At 40.7% G+C, this 19904-nt stretch overlaps 1 long non-coding RNA gene across 1 annotated transcript in view; it reads left to right on the top strand.

The window, feature by feature from the left end:
- Positions 1 to 19904, top strand: part of LOC126470474 (uncharacterized) — a 400400-nt gene that overhangs the window by 66979 nt on the left and 313517 nt on the right. Inside the window, exon 3 of the long non-coding RNA XR_007586215.1 lies at positions 11015 to 11130. This is a non-coding gene — a long non-coding RNA (uncharacterized LOC126470474). The remainder of the gene's footprint in view (positions 1 to 11014; positions 11131 to 19904) is intronic.

Genomic DNA, 19904 nt, shown 5'->3' with positions numbered 1-19904 from the left:
ACTAAGTAGCAGAACTTATGTACTGCTTTCAGTGTCTCATTTCTTAATCTAATTCCCTTCGTGTCACTTGATTTAATTCAGTTGCATTACATTATCTTCATTTTGCTTTTGTTGATGTTCGTTTTATATCCTCCATTCAAGACACTGTCCATTCCGTTCAAATAATCTTCCAAGTCCCTTGCTACCTGTGACAGAAGTAAGTGTCATCGGCAAACCTTAAAATTTATTTTTCTTCTCTCCGCACTTAAATTCCTGCTCCACTGCTTCCACATTGTAAAGATAGAGTAACAAAGTGGATAGGCTACCACCCTGTCTCACTCTCTTCTCAACCACTGCTTCCATTTCATACCCCGTGGTTCTCATAATTGCCATCTGGTTTCTGTACAAGTTGTAAATAACATTTTGCGCTCTGTATTTTACCCCTGCTTACCTCAGACTTTCAAAGAGGGTATTCCAGTCAACACTGTCAAAAGCTTTCTCTAAGTCTACAAATGCTATAGTTGTAGTTTTGCCTTTCCTTGATCTGTCTTCTGTAAGAAGACGTAGCGTTAGTATAGCCTCGCGTGTTCCTACTAAATTCCATGCATCAAACTCATAGCAGAAAGTATTAGAGAGTTCGAAAATAAAATCATCCAACTTGCAATTTGCTGAAATCAACAGCCATCTTCAAACCATGTAGATGTGATTCGTGTTTCTGAATGTGATATATCCATCGGCATCCCTATCTCAGTGATTAAATTTGAGCATCCGCTGATGAGAAATGGGAAAACTGTTGTCACCACTGACATTAAGAAAGGACGCAAATGTCAAAACGTTGGTACTTTCAGATTTTACATCGATCAGAATTTCAAGTCTGAAGTAGAATTTCACGGAAATTTCAGTGTCATTAACTTCTATGAAAATGAATGTCCAAATATTTATGATGAAATCAGTAATAAAGCAATAAATTGTTGTTGACCAAAATGCATTCTCATGCAGATTCCTGGGATACAGCATAGCTCATTTAGGTAATGGCGTATCATAATGACGTAGTAGTGTGAAAGCCATATATAGCAACATTGGGTACTTGTTTGGATTATTAGGAGTGTACCTATTAATTTAATATGTACGAGGCCTGTTCAGAAAGTAAGCTCCGATTGATCGCCAAATTGAAACCACAGTGAACATCAGAAATGTTTTACTTGTAACAATTAGCTACACCTTTCAGCTACTTCTCTACGTAGTCGCCGTTCTGACTTAGACTTTTGTCATAGCGTTGTACCAACTTTTCAATAGCCTCATCATAAAAGGCAGCCGCCAGTGCTTTCCGCCAATTCTCCACGCTGGCCTACACCTCGTTGTCTGTGTCAAAATGTTGTCTTCAAAGACAGCGGTTCATGTGACCAGAGATGAAACTCAGGGGGAGACAATTGGGGACTGTATTGTGGGTAATCTAACATTTCCATTTGAAAACGATGCAGGAGCATCTTCATTGCCCCTGCAGAATGCGGCTGAGAATTGTCGTGAAGACGAAACAGCACGACAGTTATGTAATGTTAGCTGCATAGCTTCAGGCGACATTTCTCACCAGGCCCTCGTACTTGGCGGCAGACACTATTTTCTAGACAGCTTTACGCACTCACTGCGAGCTCAGAAATGAGAAGAGCGACGTGATGCTAACTGGGGTTATACTAGAGACACTACCCAACACATCTGTGCAAAGCTTTATCGGATTTTCATAGTCGTTTCCATTTCACGACCGATCGGAGCTTACTTTCTGAACGCCCCTCGTATCTCTAATATTATGTCAGTATTTTTCTAACCGTAGGATACCTGTGCTATTTTATCACAGTAGAGGGATGAGGTGAGTATGCAAGACTCATAGGTATTTTTTTCTTTATAATGTTGTTTTTTATTAAGACAACAATGAAAATATGAATAAACACTGTTTGAGCTAGGTTTTATCAATGTAAGTGTTTAATGTACATAAGTACAAAAATTTTCTTTATTTTTCAGTAATGATAAAATCATGTTTCTCTGTTATAAATTTTTAGTTACATTGATAGTCGTTAATCCAGAAAAAGTTCTGTTTTGTGTCTTTTTTCACAGATGGCAATTGTTTTACTTCACAACAGGGACTGAATGATTGCCACAAGCGTTTCTCCTGCAGTTACTAAAAACAATTTTCTGCATTCTTCCTTCTTTTAGGTGTGCACGTGTAACAACACTTCTCCTTGGCTGGTGATGTTACTTCTGCGCTGGACTCATGAGGTTCATGCACAACGCATTGCATACATCTACATCTACATTTATACTCCGCAAGCCACCCAACGGTGTGTGGCGGAGGGCACTTTACGTGCCACTGCCATTACCTCCCTCTCCTGTTCCAGTCGCGTAATGTTCGCGGGAAGAACGACTGCCGGAAGGCCTCCGTGCGCGCTCGAATCTCTCTAATTTTACATTTGTGATCTGCTCGGGAGGGTTAAGTAGGGGAAGCAATATATTCGATAACTCATCCAGAAGCGCACCCTCTTGAAACCTGGACAGCAAGCTACACTGCGATGCAGAGCGCCTCTCTTGCAGAGAGTGCCATTTGACTTTGCTAAACATCTCCGTAACGCTATCACGCTTACCAAATAACCCTGTGACGAAACGCGCCGCTTTGCTTTGGATCTTCTCTATCTCCTCTGTCAACCCGACCTGGTACGGATCCCACACTGATGAGCAATACTCGAATGAGTGTTTTGTAAGCCACCTCTTTTGTTGATAGACAACGTTTTCTAAGGACTCTCCCAATGAATCTCAACCTGGCACCCGCCTTACCAACAATTAATTTTATATGATCATTCCACTTAAAATCGGTCCGTACGCATACTCCCAGATATTTTACAGAAGTAACTGCTACCAGTCTTTGTTCCGCTATCATATAATCATACAATAAATGATCCTTCCTTCCATGTATTCGCAATACACTACATTTGTCTGTGTTAAGGGTCAGTTGCCACTCGCTGCACCAAGTGCCTATCCTCTGCAGATCTTCCTCCATTTCACTGCAATTTTCTAATGCTGCATCTTCTTTGTATACTACAGTATCATCCGCGAAAAGCCGCATGGAACTTCCGACACTGTCTGCTAGGTCATTTAAATATATTGTGAAAAGTAATGGTCCCATAACACTCCCCTGTGGCATCCCAGAGGTTACTTTAACGTCTGTAGACGTCTCTCCATTGAGAACAACATGCTGTGTTCTGTTTGCTAAAAACTCTTCAATCCAGCCACACAGCTGGTCTGATATTCCGTAGGCTCTTACTTTGTTTATCAGGCGACAGTGCGGAACTGTATCGAACGCCTTCCGGAAGTCAAAGAATATGGCATCTACCTTGGAGGCTGTATCTAATATTTTCTGGGTCTCATGAGCAAATAAAGCGAGTTGGCTCTCACACAATCGCTGTTTCCGGAATCCATGTCGATTCATACAGAGTAGATTCTGGGTTTCCAGAAATGACATGATACGCGAGCAAAAAACATGTTCTAAGATTCTACAGCAGATCGATGTCAGAGATATAGCCCTGTAGTTTTGCGCATCTGCTTGACGACCCTTCTTGAAAACTGGAACTACCTGTACTCTTTTCCAAACATTTGGAACTTTCCTTTCCTCTAGAAACTTGCGGTACACGGCTGTTACAAGCGGGCAAGTTCTTTCGCGTACTCTGTGTAGAATGGAATTGGTATCCCGTCGGGTCCAGTGGACTTTCCTCTCTTGAGTGATTTCAGTTGCTTTTCTATTCCTTGACAATTAATTCGATGTCAGCCATTTTTTTCATCCGTGCGAGGATTTAGAAAAGGAACTGCAGTGCGGTCTTCCTCTGTTAAATAGCTTTGGAAAAAGGTGTTTAGTATTTCAGCTTTACTCTTGTCATCCTCTGTTTCAATGTCATTATCATCCCAGAGTGTCTGGATATGCTGTTTCGATCCACTTACTGATTTAACGTAAGACCAGAACTTCCTAGGATTTTCTGTCGAGTCATTACATAGAATTTTACTTTCGAATTCACTGAACGCCTCACGCATGGCCCTCCTTACTCTAACTTTGACATCATTTAGCTTCTGTTTGCCTTAAAGGTTTTGGCTGCGTTTAAATACGCATTGAAGCTCTCTTTGCTTTCGCAGTAGTTTCGTAACTATGTTGTTGACCCCGGTGGGTTTTTCCTGTCCCTCACAGTTTTACTCGGCACGTACCTGTCTACAACGCATTTTACTATTGCCTTGAACTTTTTCCATAAACACTCAACATTGTCAGTGTCGGAACAGAAATTTTCGTTTTGATCTGTTGGGAAGTCTGAAATATGCCTCCTATAACTCTTGCTAAATAGATAAACCTTCCTCCCTTTTTTATATTCCTATTTACTTCCATATTCAGGGATGCTGCAACGGCCTTATTATCACTGATTCCCTGTTCTGCGCTTACAAACTCGAAAATTTCGGGTCTGTTTGTTATCGGTAGGTCCAAGATGTTATCTCCACGAGTCGGTTCTCTGATTAATTGCTCGAGGTAATTTTCGTATAGTGCACTCTGTATAATGTCACTCGATCCTCTGTCCCTACCACCCGACCTAAACATCTGAGTGTCCCAGTGTATATCTGGTAAATTGAAATCTCCACCCAAGACTATAACATGCTGAGAAAATTTATGTGAAATGTATTCCAGATTTTCTCTCAGTTGTTCTGCCACTAATGCTACTGAGTCGGGAGGTCGGTAAAAGGGGCCAATTATTAACCTAGCTCGGTTGTTGAGTGTAGCCACCACCTCAGGAGAGGAGTTCTCGTAAGTCTATTTCCCACCAGCAGATTCGTGACTCATCGTTTTCGGGCGTCTCCATGGCCTCTGAACAGCCTGTCGCGCCCCATCGACGTAGCGCAGGGTCACCTATCGTGTGTTGACTACCTTGCTAACGACCCACTTGCAGACTGTCCGAGTCATTGCGGATATCTCCATACTCTCTGTCGGCAACGGTCGGACAGTCGTACGCCCACCCCTTCTTTCATCACAGGAGGGTGCTTGAACTGCAGGCAGTTGTTCCTCATAGCGATACTTCAACAATTAAGATGTTTGTCTACTTCATGACTGCAAACCAGGACTTCCAGTTCCAGATGGACACTGGAGTTATCGTTTCTTTGATTAACCTGCAAACGTATTCTAGCCTTGGTTCCTTGACTTGGCCTTCCCCTGCCATATGTTGGTCGCCTGTCGTGACTATTCGATTACTCTCCAGGATTAATTTATAGTCAACGCTACATACAAGCAGGTCGTACAGCTGGTAAGTCTGTTTACTGTCGATAGTCATTCAGTGGGCATAGTTTTTGGTCTCGCTGCCTTCTCATTGTTTTGATTGTCTATCACTGTATGGAGATACATAATAATTCACCGGAACTACCCGCTTCTATTTCACTACAGGTCGTCTCAGACACGGTTCACTTTCAGGAGCTCGATGATCTCTGTACCATATTCATGCCTCTATTTGAATAGGAGCTGGGGTGTGTCAATAATTTCCAGGTCCATATCTCTTTATGTCCAGATACTGTGCCTTGTTTCTGTTAAGTACAGACTCTTTCTGTCTCTTTATGGGTGGCCATTAATCAAGGACTCGGTGGCCTCCACAAAGCTGTTGTAATTGAACGTGTTGAAGCAAGTGTTATAGTAAAACCACTTGTAGTGGTCAAGAAACGCAGTGGATCTCTCTGACCATCTGTAGATTTTAAACCGACAACCTGTGCTGTGGCACAAGTGGGAACACACACCACTGCACATCTAGAAGACCTCACCATGACGCTTGTTGGAAGTGAGTTTTTTTTTCCAAGGTAGCCCTTGCAGACATATATTTCTAGATCCTCCTGAATGAGAAATCGCAATGCATAATGGTTGTCAACACCACTTTGGCTTACACAAACAACGACGCTTGCCCTTTGGGATCTCTTCAGGTCTGATGATTTTACGGATGTACCTGGAACAGTTAACTGTGTCCATTCTTGCTTATGCTAACTTTATAAATAACGTAACTGTCACAGGCACTATGTGTCAAGACCACCCATGTAACCTTTGTATCGCGTTTACTATCCGTGTGATGCAGGGCTCAAGTGCTGTTTATATAAACGACAGGTTTCTCAGGAACAACTCGAATATCTTGGCCACTTGCTTAACAAAGACGAGATCAACGCCACTAACCGCAACGTTTCTGCCACTGACTCCCTACCCCGCCCTCAAAACTTACAGGAGCAGCAGGATTTTCCATGAAAAGTGAATTACTATTCTCTACGTTTCTTCCACAACAGGCCCACATCATCCATCTACTCGACCAGTTGCGAAAGATAGGCGTTCAGTACAGGAGGACAGCTGCCTGTGAGCACGCTTTCACACAGCTGAAGCGTTTATTGCGCTCGTCCCCCTCCTTAGGCCCCTTATTCTATATCGTCCATTGACTTTGGCTCTGGATACTTCTCCCTAGAGCAGTGATGAAGTAGTGCAGCATAGGAGGATAGCAGTGCTGTGCGACCTATTGCCTGTGCCTCAGATATCCGGACATCTGCATTAAAAAGCGATTCACTGATCGAAAACGAAACTTTCGCGATTATCTTTGTCATTAAGAAAGTCTACGCTTTCCAATTGGAGACCAAATTTACCACCAGTACAGACCACAAACCACTTGCAGCTCTTTTTGGGCCACACTTTCAGCTCCCTGAGCGGCCTGCACTACTGCTGCAGCATTGGGTGCTCTTCCTCAGCTTCTACATTTATAACATACATACAAGCTCACGGTACAATACACAAAAGTGGATACCCTTTCTTATCGACCTTCGGGGTCCAATCTAGCATTTGACCAACAGGAAATCTCCTGTTCCCCATCAATGAGGAATGACAGTAAACCTTGGACAGGTTTACCATTACATCTGCTCACACAGATACAGACACGATGCTGCAGTGTGTCACACATTATGTGCTCCATGGGTGGCCCACTTCTCTTTCCAAGTATCAAAATCCAGAGCTTTAGGCCTACACTCGCCTCTCCCGACATTTTTTGTTGTCTCCTATGTTCTCCTGTTTGACTAGGAGGCAAATAGTCTCCGTGTCATCTTCCCACCTACCCTGCACCCAATTGTTCTCCAACTACTCCACTGTGGGCATTGTGGTATGTAACAGATGAAAGCCATTGCAAAGCGACATGCCTACCTGCTGGGGCTGATCAAAGATACAGACCCATGGTGCATGGCTGTTCTGCTAGTGACCAGCACCAAGCTGTTCCACCCCAGTCTTTTACTCACACCCAGTTGACCGTAGGACCACATTTATCTGGACTATGCTGGCCTCTTTCTGAGATCTATGTGATGCAGTAGTGTGGACGTTTATTCTTATTACCCATATGCAGTTACCATGGCGTCCACCGCCACTGACGCCACTCCCACTGCTCTCATTCAGATTCTAGCTGATAAAAGGTTTCCTCAGACCACCCTGTCGAACAATGAAACCTAATACACAGCAGTGACTTTCTAACAATTCTGCACCTCCAGTGGCATCAAACACATGTTTACTCCGCCGCTTTATCTCTCCTACAAAGATGAAGTGGAACATATTGTGCATATGTTTAAGCAACAAATGCTGAAGGCAGTGTATACTTCCACTACCATGGCTAGACTCAAACAGTTAATGATCACCTACAGGAAGGCACACCTGCTCGTGATCGTAGTCTGGTGGAGCTCTTCCATGAATGACAGCCACTTACTCTCCTCCACCTCCCCGCCCCACAGCTCACAGTACACCAGACCCAGCATGCCGGGCACTTTCTGTCGGGCTCAGCTGTGTGAGCCTGCCCGTATGGGACCAAACATTTGTGGATTCCGACCACAGTGGTTGCCACCCAAGGGTGGTGCCTTATGCTGATGGACACTATGAGGGGTTTGTAACACTGGAAAATTAACCAGCTCGATCCTCGCCTACCATCTGTGCTGCTGCCGCCTGCTCAGTCGGTCCTGGAATGCCCATCCTTGCTGATCACTCGCCTGTACAGGTACAAAAAATGTTCAAATATGTGTGAGTTCTTAAGGGACCAAACTACATAGGTCATCGCTCCCTAGACTTGCGCACTACTTAAACTACCCTTTGCTAAGATCAACACACACATCCATGCCCGAGGGAGGACTCGAACTTCCGGCGGGAGCGGCCGCGCAGTCAGTGACATAGCGCCTCTAACCGCGCGGCTGTACAGATACAGCTTACGCTGTCGGGCCCCAGAGGCGATACCAGTGACGCAAACATGGAACTAGAGGTCTCATTGCAACCTCCACCCTCTCGCCCGTCGTCGCCCACTCCATCGTTGTCCACGCCGCTGTGCCCTACAACGTTGCCAGGCACCCCTCTGTTTTCCTCCCTGTCGGCGGCTCTGTGCAGGGTATGCACTCGTGCCACCTGTTTACCTTTCCCACCATCGTCCAGCGAACTTTCGGACGTACGGTCAATCGTAGCTGGGAGGGATCTTGTGTCCCTGGCTGGCGAGTTTGAAGGTCCGCCTGTCGCTATGGAAATAGATGACGGGCGCTAGGCAGCACGGCTGCTTCTGCAAGAGCTGCTGTTGCCGCCGTGAGCGCCGCCGCTTAGACATACCAATTCTGGCGGTCTCTTGGCGCCCGCAGCTTCCCAGGCGGCACAGTGACTCAACAGTATGTTGTGATTTCTCTGCGCTACGGTGTTTATCTCGCTACACATCCTTACCGCATTTCTGAATTCGCTGCGTCTTAGTTTTCGATCTTGGTATACTCGCTGGGCTTGTTATTCTGTCCTGCCGTCTCTCTTGTTTTTCCCTCATGTTTTCCACCTGCTGCTCTTGGGCGGCTCGTTGTATACGCTCTCTGCCAGTGAACCAGTCTCCAGTGGAACTGGAGTCGTTCCCGGTTTTGTGTGAGTCCCTTCACTATAAATTAGGTTCCATCTGACCTAATGAGATCATCTCACCTGTCATCAGCTTCTAGTACTTTATTACAGCAGGCTTAGAGGCACCTTTAGTAATTAAATTTGAAGTATGATGCATTGGAGAAAGTAGGACTATACTTCCACCCTTTTTTGGACTGCATGACAGTAGAATACGATCGCAAGTGACATTAAATGTTGTAGTACGTTCCTCCAGGCTTTTCTTTGGCCAAAATTCTCTAGATATAAATTTTCTGCTGTCGAATTGTTCCTACAAGTGACAACCCATGTTTTATTAGGAAATATGCCACATTTATCCAATGTGATGTTTCAGCATTTAGAGAAATATCTGTTGCCAGAAGTGTGACCACATCGAAACCAATATTTATACCTCTTTCTTTCCGACATATAGTAGCCCTTTCAGTGGTTAGTAACATCTAGGCTTACATATTTAGAAAATTTTTGTTCCATACTTACCATGTTTTTGACTCACTTACTACCTAAATGCACACCGTTTGCGGAATGAACTAGTTTTTCTTCCACCTTCCAATTTTTGTTTGTCTGATAATGTTTCACAAGATTATGATTTATGTCCTCCTAGACGTGTCTGACTGCAGCAAATTTATCGTTGTCTCTTCGAACATTTCTTTTAGATCTATCACCCCGAACCACAGAAAGAATAACAAGTCTCCAAATCTCTGACGACCGACTATTGCTGTAAATGTCGGTGGACGGTGCTTCACGCTCTACAGTACTCTTACATTGGAAAAATTGCTTCTTAGATGTGCAGCTGATATCAAAAAACCAACCAGAGCTTTTATTTCTACACTATCACATTTTCTTCAACTCTTCTCAAAAAGCTTTTTCTTGTACACCCTTTCTGCTTCGTTGTTACTAAACTGCTAAATTTTCTGTATAATGTCTGGAGAAATGTACAGCTGAAATGCATCTGTTAAGGTTACTTACTTTTCAATGGAGGGAACTTCACAACTTCACATTTTATTATATTATGTTTCCTTACTTTTTTGCCTTAGGTGCAGCTTTATTCCATACATATTCATTTTTTCCAATAAATATACCTTCAATACGTTCAGTATTTTTGATATCATCTTTATCTTCTAATATTTGCTAAGTCATTCACATCACTTTCTTCACTGACAACACTTACAGGATCGTCTTCTTCATCTTTATCTTCATCATATAGTACGCAGTCTGAATGTTCTTCACTGAAATCGCTGAGATCATCAGATTCTTCCAATACTTGATGAATTTCTTCATTTGTCAACTTTCTCTTAGACATGTTGTAGGGCTAACAGCTAATAATCTTTGTATCTGTCGAATAACATTCAGCAGTGGAGCATTACACTGAAGAAATATACAGTCAACAGTCAACTATGAATGAAGGAAAGAAATAAAAGAATATGAAACGAGTCTGAGGCACTTGGATCAGGTGTTGTGCATGAATATCTTTAAAAATCAAATTAGGTGTTAAAAAGGAATATAGAACCTTAGAGCTGATCATTTAAGGAATATAAAGCCTTCGTACTTGTCATTTGTAGGAGCAAACCGTGATCTAGGAGAACGGTTAAATGATGAAATCGCAGTACAAATACTTATGGCTGATAAAGAAGAAATCTCAGATGTTGTGGGAGTAATGGTGTGAGATAATGCCCACAAATTTTGTAATGTTTTATACGTAGCGTTAAGATGAACAGAGCAGAAGGCGCTCACAGCACATCAGCTAATTGCTCTTCGGGAATGTAAAGCGGTGACTCATACTGTTTGGGTCATCGACAGACAACAGCTGTGGCGATCAAGAACAAATTAGTGGCAGCCAAATGTTAGCTGACGTATGAGAAAATTAGATGCACCAGAGGACGTCATTGTTAATGTTTTGTTTATAAACTATAAGGCTACTTGTGTATTGAATGAGAACTCGACTACTTGTGAATTATACTATAATATGTTTGTTCATTATTTTAAATACTAATGTAAATAGTGTTTCGTTTTCAAAAAGATTATCTCATTATATATTTCTAATGTTTGCCTTATTTAATATATGTTACATGGACTATGTAGAGTGAAGAATGATGAAGGAAACATCTGAACGCCATGACAGTCTGAGAATCAAGACGTCATCCCGCAGTCATCTCAAAAATATGGGCAGATCAACCAGTAATGTGGCTGTGTTGTGAGTGCGTATTACATATGTCATTGTTCCAAAATTGTAAATTGTAAACAAAATAAATATAACTGTAAAAAGTTACGTCATCATTGTAGTTGAAGAGTAACGTAAAGAAGCCAGAAAAGAGGTACTGATATTTATCTAAAGGAATCAAATGTGTTATCTGACGATAGGGACGGATACCATAAAAACGGAAATGTATATACAATTATGGAAAAGTTAGTAATTAAAGACAGACGGTCTTAGGAAACACTGTGCCTGGGGAATATGTGGTATTTATGCAATATGCCGACCCACATTTGATAAGAGTTCATCATGCAGTGTAGAAAAGCATACGCTGCTATTCGCCGGAGTACAATTAGGATCAGTACCAATTACCATCCCGTGAAACTACAGATTGACACTTAGCGTGAAAACAGAGATGTTAGCAGACAGAAAATATGGTGTTTAATACTGCAACAGTTGGGGGCAGACGCATGACTTTTTACAAACATTAACTGTTTAAATAAGACTCGAACTAGTCCGTCGAAATTATCCAGACTGACTGCTTCTCAACCATGCATTCAGAAAAACCAAAATCTAGCTCATGTTTTAATTAGAAGTTTACTTAATATTGTCAGTCATTGGTCGAATAAACTGACTAATAATAAGTGCGCGTTGTGCAGGTAGGCACGAAACATCTAAGCCTGCTCGCTACACAGTGCTCGACTAGTATTCAGGCTCAACACATGCACTTACTGAAAATGAATATTTTATATTATTTTTCTTGTTTTTGTGATTTTCATTTCAAAGAATGGTTCGATGCAGCTGCCCACGCTACTTTATCGTGCGCAAGCGTCTTCATCTCCGAGTAACTCACGCAATCTACATCCTTCTGAATCTGCTTAGTGTATTCACCTCTTGGTCTCCCTCTGCGATTTTTACCCTCCGCGCACCCCTGCAGTATTAAACTGGTGATCCCTTTGTGCCACAGAATGTGTCCTACGAACCGATCCCTTCTTCTAGTTAAGTTGTGCCACTAATTCCTCTTCTCCCTAATTCCGTTCAGTTCCTCCTCATTAGTTACGTGATCTGCTACATCTGCTACATCTTTGGAATTCTTCTGTATCACCACATTTCAAAAGCGTCAATTCTCTCCTTGTCTAACCGGTTTATCGTGAGTATTTCTTTCCCATAGAGGACTACACTCCATACAAATACTTTCATAAAAGTCTTCCTGACACTTAAATCTGTACTTCATCAGAAACGATAATCTTGCCACTGCCAGTCTGCATTTTATATCCACTCTGCTTCGACCATCATCAGTTATTTTGCTGTCCAGATAGCAAAACTCATCTCTTATTTTAAGTGTCTAATTTCCTAATTAAATTCCCACACCCTCATCAACTAATTTAATTCGCCTACACTCCATTATTCTCATATTTTTTTTGTTGATGTTTTACTTATATTCTCCTTTCAAGACCCTGTCCATTCCGTTCAGCTGCTTTTCTAAGGCCTTTGCTGTTTCTGACAGAATTACAACGTCTTCGTCAAACCTCGAAGCTTTTATTTCTTCTCCCTGGACTTTAATTTTCAATCTAAATTTATCTTTTGTTCCTTTACTGCATGCTCAGTACACAGATTGAATATCATCAGCGCTATGCTACAACCCTGTTTCACTCCCTTCTCGACCACTGCTTCCATTCCTGCCCCTCGTCTTTTATAAATGCCATCTGGTTTCCGTACAAATTGTAAATAGCCTTTCACTCCCTGTATTTAACACCTGCCACCTTTATAATTTCAAAGAGAGTATTCCAGTCAATATTGTTATAGAATTTCTCTAAGTCTACAAATGCTGTAAACGTTTGTTTGTCGTTCCTTAACCTATATTCTATGATAAGTCGTAGGGAGAGTATGGCCTCGCGTCTCCCTACATTTCTCCTGAATCCAGGCTCATCTTTCCCTAGGTCGGCTTCAGTCAGTTTTTCCATTCGCCTGCAAAGTATTTGTGATAGTGTCTAGCAACCATCAATTGCTAAACTGATAGTTCGGTAATTTTCACACCTGTTAGCACTTGCTTTCTTTGGAATTGCTATTATTATATTCTTCTTTAAGTCTGAGGGCATTTTACCGGTCTCATGCATCTTGCTCACCAGAGGTAAGAGTTCTGTCATGGCTGGCTCTCCGTAGGCTATCAGTAGCTCTAAGGGATTGTTATCTACTCCTGGGGCCTTGTTTCGACTTAGGTCTTTCAGTGCTTTATGAAATTCTTCACGCAATATCAGATCCACCTTCTTATCTTCCTCTATGTCCTATTCCATTTCAATAATATTGCCCTCAAGTGCATCTTCCATGTACAGATCTTCTACATACTCCTTCCACCTTTCTGCTCTCCCTTCTGTGCTCAGGACTGATTTTCCATCGGAGCTCTTGATAATCATACAGGTGGTTTTCTTTTCTCCAGAGGTCTGTTTAATTTCCCTGTAGGTGGCATCTATCTTACCCCTAGCGATATATGCTCTTACATCATTACATTTTCCTCTAGCCATTCCTGCTTAGCCGTTTTGCGCTTCCTATCTGCTTCATTTTTGAGACGTTTGTATTCCTTTTTGGCTGCTTCATTTACTTCATTTTTGTATTTTCTCCTTCTATCAATTATATTCAGTATATCTTGTGTTACCCAAGGATCTCTACTAGCCCTCGTCTTTTTACCTACTTGATCCTCTGCTGCCTTCAGTATTTCATCTCTCAAAGCTACGAATTCTTCTTCCACTCTGTTCCTTTCCCCTCTTCTAGTCAATCGTTCCTTAATGCTCCTTCTGAAACTCTTTACAACCTCTGGTTCTATCGGTTTATCCAGGTCCCATCTCCTTAATTTACTACCTTTTTGCAGTTTCTTCAGTTTTGATCTGCTGTTCATAACTAATAAATTGTAGTCAGAGGCCCCATCTGCCACTGGAAATGTCTTGTAATTTAAAACCTGGTTCCTAAATCTCTATCTTACCATTATATCATCAATCTAAAACCTTCTGGTGTCTTCATGTCTCCTCCACTCATACAACCTTCTCTCATGCTACTTAAGCCAAGTGTTAGTGATGAGTAAGTTACGTGCTGTACAAAATTCTACCAACGGCTTCCTGTTTCTTTTGTTACACCAGTCACCTACTACTTTTTATTCTTTTCCTTTTCCTACTACCGAATTCTAGTCATCCATTACTATTAAATTTTCGTCTCCCTTAGCTACCTCATTAAATTTCTTTTATCTCATCACACATTTCTTCAATCTCTTCATTAGCTGCAGAGTTAGTTGCCATATAAACCTGATTCTGTGCTGAGTGTGGACTTCGTATCTGTCTTGGCTACAAGACTGCGTTCACTATGCTGTTCGTAGTAGCTTATCTGTGTTCCAGTTATTTCTATTCATTATTGAGCCTACTCCTTCTTTAATCCTATTTGATTTTGTATTTTTAACGCTGTATTCACTTGGCGAGAAGTCCTGCTCCTCCTGCCACTGAACGTCACTAATTCCCACTATATCAAACTTTAACCTGTCCATTTCTCTGTTTAGATTATCTGGCCAATGGGGTACTATTTTACCTCTGGAAAATGTTACCCCAGACCATGCCATCATCGCTTAACTATACAGTAGACCTGCAGGCCCTCGGGAAAAATTACTGGTATAGTTTCCACTTGCTTTCAGTTGTTTGCAGTATGAGCACAGAAAAGCCCCCCCCCCCCCCCCCTCACACCACACTGAACCATGGACCTTGTCGTTGGTTGGGAGGCTTGCGTGCCTCAGCGATACACGTAGCTTTACTGTAGGTGAAACCTCCACAGAGGGGTTTCTGTTGAGGGGCCAAACAGGCATGTGGTTCCTGAAAAGGTGCAGCAGGCTCATCGGTAGTTGCAAGGGCAGTAGTCTGGATAATTGACTGAACTGGCCTTGTAGCATAAACCAAAACAGCTTTGCTGTGCTGATACTGCGAACGACTGAAAGCAAGGGGAGTTGAAACTAAGTTAAAATATTAGTCAGCCTTCGGAAAGGTTTACTAAGCAGTTCATAGCCCACATTCATGTTGACAACATGTGTGCTCTACAACCTGTCTTATTATACATTCAAAGTGATTACATGATTAAAAGTGTGAAACATCGAATTGCCATTAAATTCGTCCGGAGGAAATTTTTTGAAGTTGAAATGGTGATCGATGCTATAATTAGAATATGCGCACTTACATTCGAGTATTATCATTAGACAGGCCCTAAAGACTGTTTTTACTTTGATTTTGTGATTAAAAAACAAGGTGACATTCCATTACCTCGAGACTTTCGTTAAAGCAACTTTGAGATTTTCACACTTGCCATTCCATTATTCACAGAATTTTGTGTGATTGTGTGGGCCCTCGACCGGTAGAGACCAAATGTGACGTCAGGACAACATTACAAGACACCAGATAAACAAGCCTCTTAACGATGAGTTGAGGAACTTGCAGTTGCGTTGGACCTTCTCGTTGCGAGTCGTCAGTGTAGCTGTCCATACACAACAAAGCGAGAGGACCAACTTGCACTGTTTGCATGACTGACACAATATCATGCCACAGCATGTCAACTTTATTAAATTATTATTTAAGGATAAGTAGGAACCGATATACCATGGAAAGTTAAAAATATTGTATAATAGTAGACACACCAAGCTCATGGGTTGTATCTTATCTCTGTGACACAATGCAGAGAATATTAGTTCCAAGTCAATTACATAACAGCATGCTCTCAAAATTTGCAGCCAGCAGCCATGGTTTAATGCATTTTTCGGTTCCCTGTTCTTTATGATATACCAAAACCATCTTCCACTAGCATTTTCAGAAGACACAATTTTTTTCCATTTTAAAGGTGCTACAAGTATGGGAATAAAATATAGACCGAGTCCCTTTACTGAGAAGGTGGATAATGAAAAATTCGAAAACATCTATCTATGGTTTAAACCCTAAGGGTTATCATTAAATTTTGGCAAGGCTCAGTAAAACAATTCATTACTTCTCACGGTACTTCTCAGGATACAAACGCAGAGGTCTCAAACTATGTAATGCAAGCAGCAGAAATACTTAAGTTCATGGGCCGACAGGTAACTCACAAAATTAATTGGAAAACTGACTGCCTATAATTAATGGAACACATTACTTTAATTGCATTTGTGAGACTGTAGCTTACTGCTATAGGTGTCTTGAAAGTAAGAAACTAGTTTAGTCTGTATATTTCTATTAAAAATTAGTACAGAATAATTTTTTGCACCAATTACAGCTATAGTACTTTTGGAATATATAAGTTTGTTATAGAAATCAAGTCAGGTGCTGGTGCTAAAACATCCTAATGAGATTTATCCAGAAAATATGATACTTTGATAAGTGTTTCACAGTAAATTAAAATGCAGTCGTGTCATCTTTCAATACCAATATTTCTCATAGCAAATGCGAGAATATGATATTAAGACCGAAAAACCTCTATAAACTTTCCAAGTGTTAACTTTAGTACAGAAAGGAGGAAGATACAGCAGTACTAATGTAATCAACAACCTTTTATAGCTTATTATATATCTTGCAGGTAATGCAACTGAATTTATGGTAAAGTAAAAATATTTGCTGTTGGACAACTCCTACTGAGTCAATGAGTGCCTTCACAGAAATTCTAAAAATTAATATTTCAAGTTATTTTTGAATTAATATTAACACAATGTCCCCATAATCTTTTTTAATCTACAGTAATTTCATTGTAATGCACTTAAATACAATTCACAGTTGTCACTAGTTTGCAATCCTGGAGACCCTTATCAACAAGATTTGTATAGTACAACTAAAGCAATATAAAACCTATTGAATAGCGCTTGCTGGAGATATATTTTTCCAGTGGTATCTGAACATCTGTTAGGATAAATTGTAGTCATATTATTCTTATGATTGAGGAATATTAGTCTTCTAGGAATATTTTTGTTATACTTCCTGATTCCTTATTTTTAACAAAAAAAACTCCCCAATTTTAAGGAGTCTGTGGATCTCACTGAACCCAAAACCTTCTATGTAATTCTCTTGAATAGTATTTGTATTTTCTCTAATATTATATCCTTGTACCAATGTATTAAAAATGAAAACTGTGAAATACTTTAAGTATGTGTTTAAATCTTCTTATAGGTTAAGTGAAGCTCCATTTGTACTGAACACATTTATTAAAACACATTGCAGTGTAGAATTATGTTGCCCTCATGGTCACAGAAACTAACTGGTCCTACTCACTGCACTGCTGATACCTTAACACACTGCATGACATCAACATCAGCTTACTACATTGACTGAATTCACTACCTTGTTGCAACTTAAAGCATATTTTTTCAACCATATTAAACAACAGATTTCATTTAAATAGTGACTGTGACACAACCTGTCACTATACCACTTAAAAATTTTATACTAAGAATTTTGGAGCATATGTAAAAAAAGAAAAAGTCATTGCCTGTTGCCCATAAGGTACTTAACATTGACACAAAAAAATTCATTGGTGTTTAGGGGGAACCAGTGGACTATTGACATAATAATATGCTGAAAGCATTATATGCAATCATATAAGTTAACATTACAGTTTACTTTCATAGCTATTTACAAAACATTCGCGAAAGATGTCACTCCACCTGTAACTTAACTGATTGTCTGCTTCTGTCTAACTGTCTTCCTAAAGCGGTCTAATAAAATTTCTCAGAAATTATTACTAAAGAAACTAATTCCTAAGTTAAACTAGTGTATTGTGCAAAGCTGTGACTACACTGAATTATATGAAGACATAATATGACTTGCTCGACACTTTCTACAGAGTGAAGTTGACTGTTTGTAGAGAAACGAAGTGCTACTCTTAATGTAACCTGAGTCCAGAAATAAATGTAGAAATTAACTTACAAAGAAATTCCAGGGCCTAAATTGTACTTTCACTTACCTCGTGTCCTGACAAACCTTTTTTCTGTTTTCTTGAAAACAGTGCACCGCCTACAGTAGCAAAGCAACATTAAACTGCGAATGAAATTTCCATACCAGAAAGCGTAATGTGTGTATGTACTTAATAAACTGTAAGAATGGTGGGAATTGTAACTGACAAAAAATTCCTTCTGATATAGTTCAAATGAAATCCTATATTCAAAAGTAAAGTTTTAAAATACATCTGAATGACCACCATAGTATTTACATAATTTGATTGTAAGCAATAAATTTAAGCACGAGGAATCTGATCTTCCTATCAAAACATTTCATATAACAATCTTACTATCAGAGTTTTGTTCCTACAATATCAATGACACAGAATAATGCGACACACTTGCGCGCTTGCCCCAGTTTCCCAACATCCCAGAAAACCTCACAAACAATGTCCTTAGCTTAACCTTCCATAACTGCATTTTAAATATTCATATGCCAATTCCACGAATCTCGCATTACACTATAAAGAAAATTTGCTAACCATTCTCCAAAATGATCCTCAACTTAGAATGCATGTAACTTTGGTAGGCTCTGAGTCAGAGGCACTGTAACTATAAAAAGATGTTGTATAAATAGTCAAAGATTATTCAGGTTCGTGGTTTTGCTCTGTGTGTGCTATGAAAATCGATATTTATTTAAGATATATAATTTACAGAGTAACCGAAATCATATGCATACCCCACACACAGTATTAATGGTTGTTTCGTTTTATCAGTTGTAGTGTGTGGCATTTGAGAGATACTCTATCCAACAAAGCAAATATGTAGTCACTCTGGTAAGTGTAACATAACCTAAAACCATTTTTAAACTTGAACGTACATATGTATTATTTAACACACGGGGTTGTCCCAGGAGGAATCATCAGTATTCAGGGATACGACAAGAAAACACCTAAATAGCTGAGACACTTAGTCAGTAGAATAGACGTTTCACATTACAGAAGATGAGCAAGTACTCATAGCTCTTAAGGTATGCATTTGAGAGCCAATATTTTCTGGACTTTTTTCTTCTTTGATCCATACTACCACGTCACAAAATATGGAAACCAAAGAACTTGCAGCAGAAGAGATTTGCTTCACAGTGTTGAACATGTATGAGGCATCATAGCTCTTGAGGTACGCTTTTTAAGGCCATGTATACCATACCTTTTTGCCTCCAGTGACTGTTACTGTCACATTCCTGAAAACTGACCATTCCTTCTGGGACATCCCATATAATGTGTTGTATTTTGCTCTTATATTTGTTTTTAAGAATACACAAAAGAGCGTTAAAGAATTATACCCTGTAGAGCCAAAGGAAGTTGTATAGGCATGCGTATTCAAATATAGACATGATGTAAACTGACAGAATACGGCGCTGCGGTCGGCAACGCCTGTATAAGATACAAGTATCTGGCGCCGTTGTTAGATCGGTTACTGCTGCTACAATGGCAGGAATCCGGTAAAACATTAGACCTCCGACTTCGCTCCGGACGGCAAACGATCCTGCAATAACGGGACCAACGACGATTGAAGAGACTCGTTCGACATGAAAGAAGTGCAACCGTTCCGAAAATTGCTACATATTTCAATGTTGGGCCGTCAAACAGTGTCAGTGTGCGAACCACTCAGCGAAACATCATCGATAACAGCTATCGGAGCCGAAGGCCCACTCGTGTTCCCTTGATGACAGTACGACACAAAGCACTACGCCTCACCTGGGCCCATCAACATCGAGATTGGACTGTTGACGACTGGAAACGTGTTGCCTAGTCGGACGAGTTTCGTTACAAATTATATGGAGCGGATGGACGTATACG

Source organism: Schistocerca serialis, chromosome 3, assembly GCF_023864345.2.
Source record: "Schistocerca serialis cubense isolate TAMUIC-IGC-003099 chromosome 3, iqSchSeri2.2, whole genome shotgun sequence".
Classification (NCBI taxonomy): domain Eukaryota; kingdom Metazoa; phylum Arthropoda; class Insecta; order Orthoptera; family Acrididae; genus Schistocerca; species Schistocerca serialis.
Note: the sequence above shows the minus strand (reverse complement) of the source record. Positions and strands in the feature narration are given on the sequence as shown.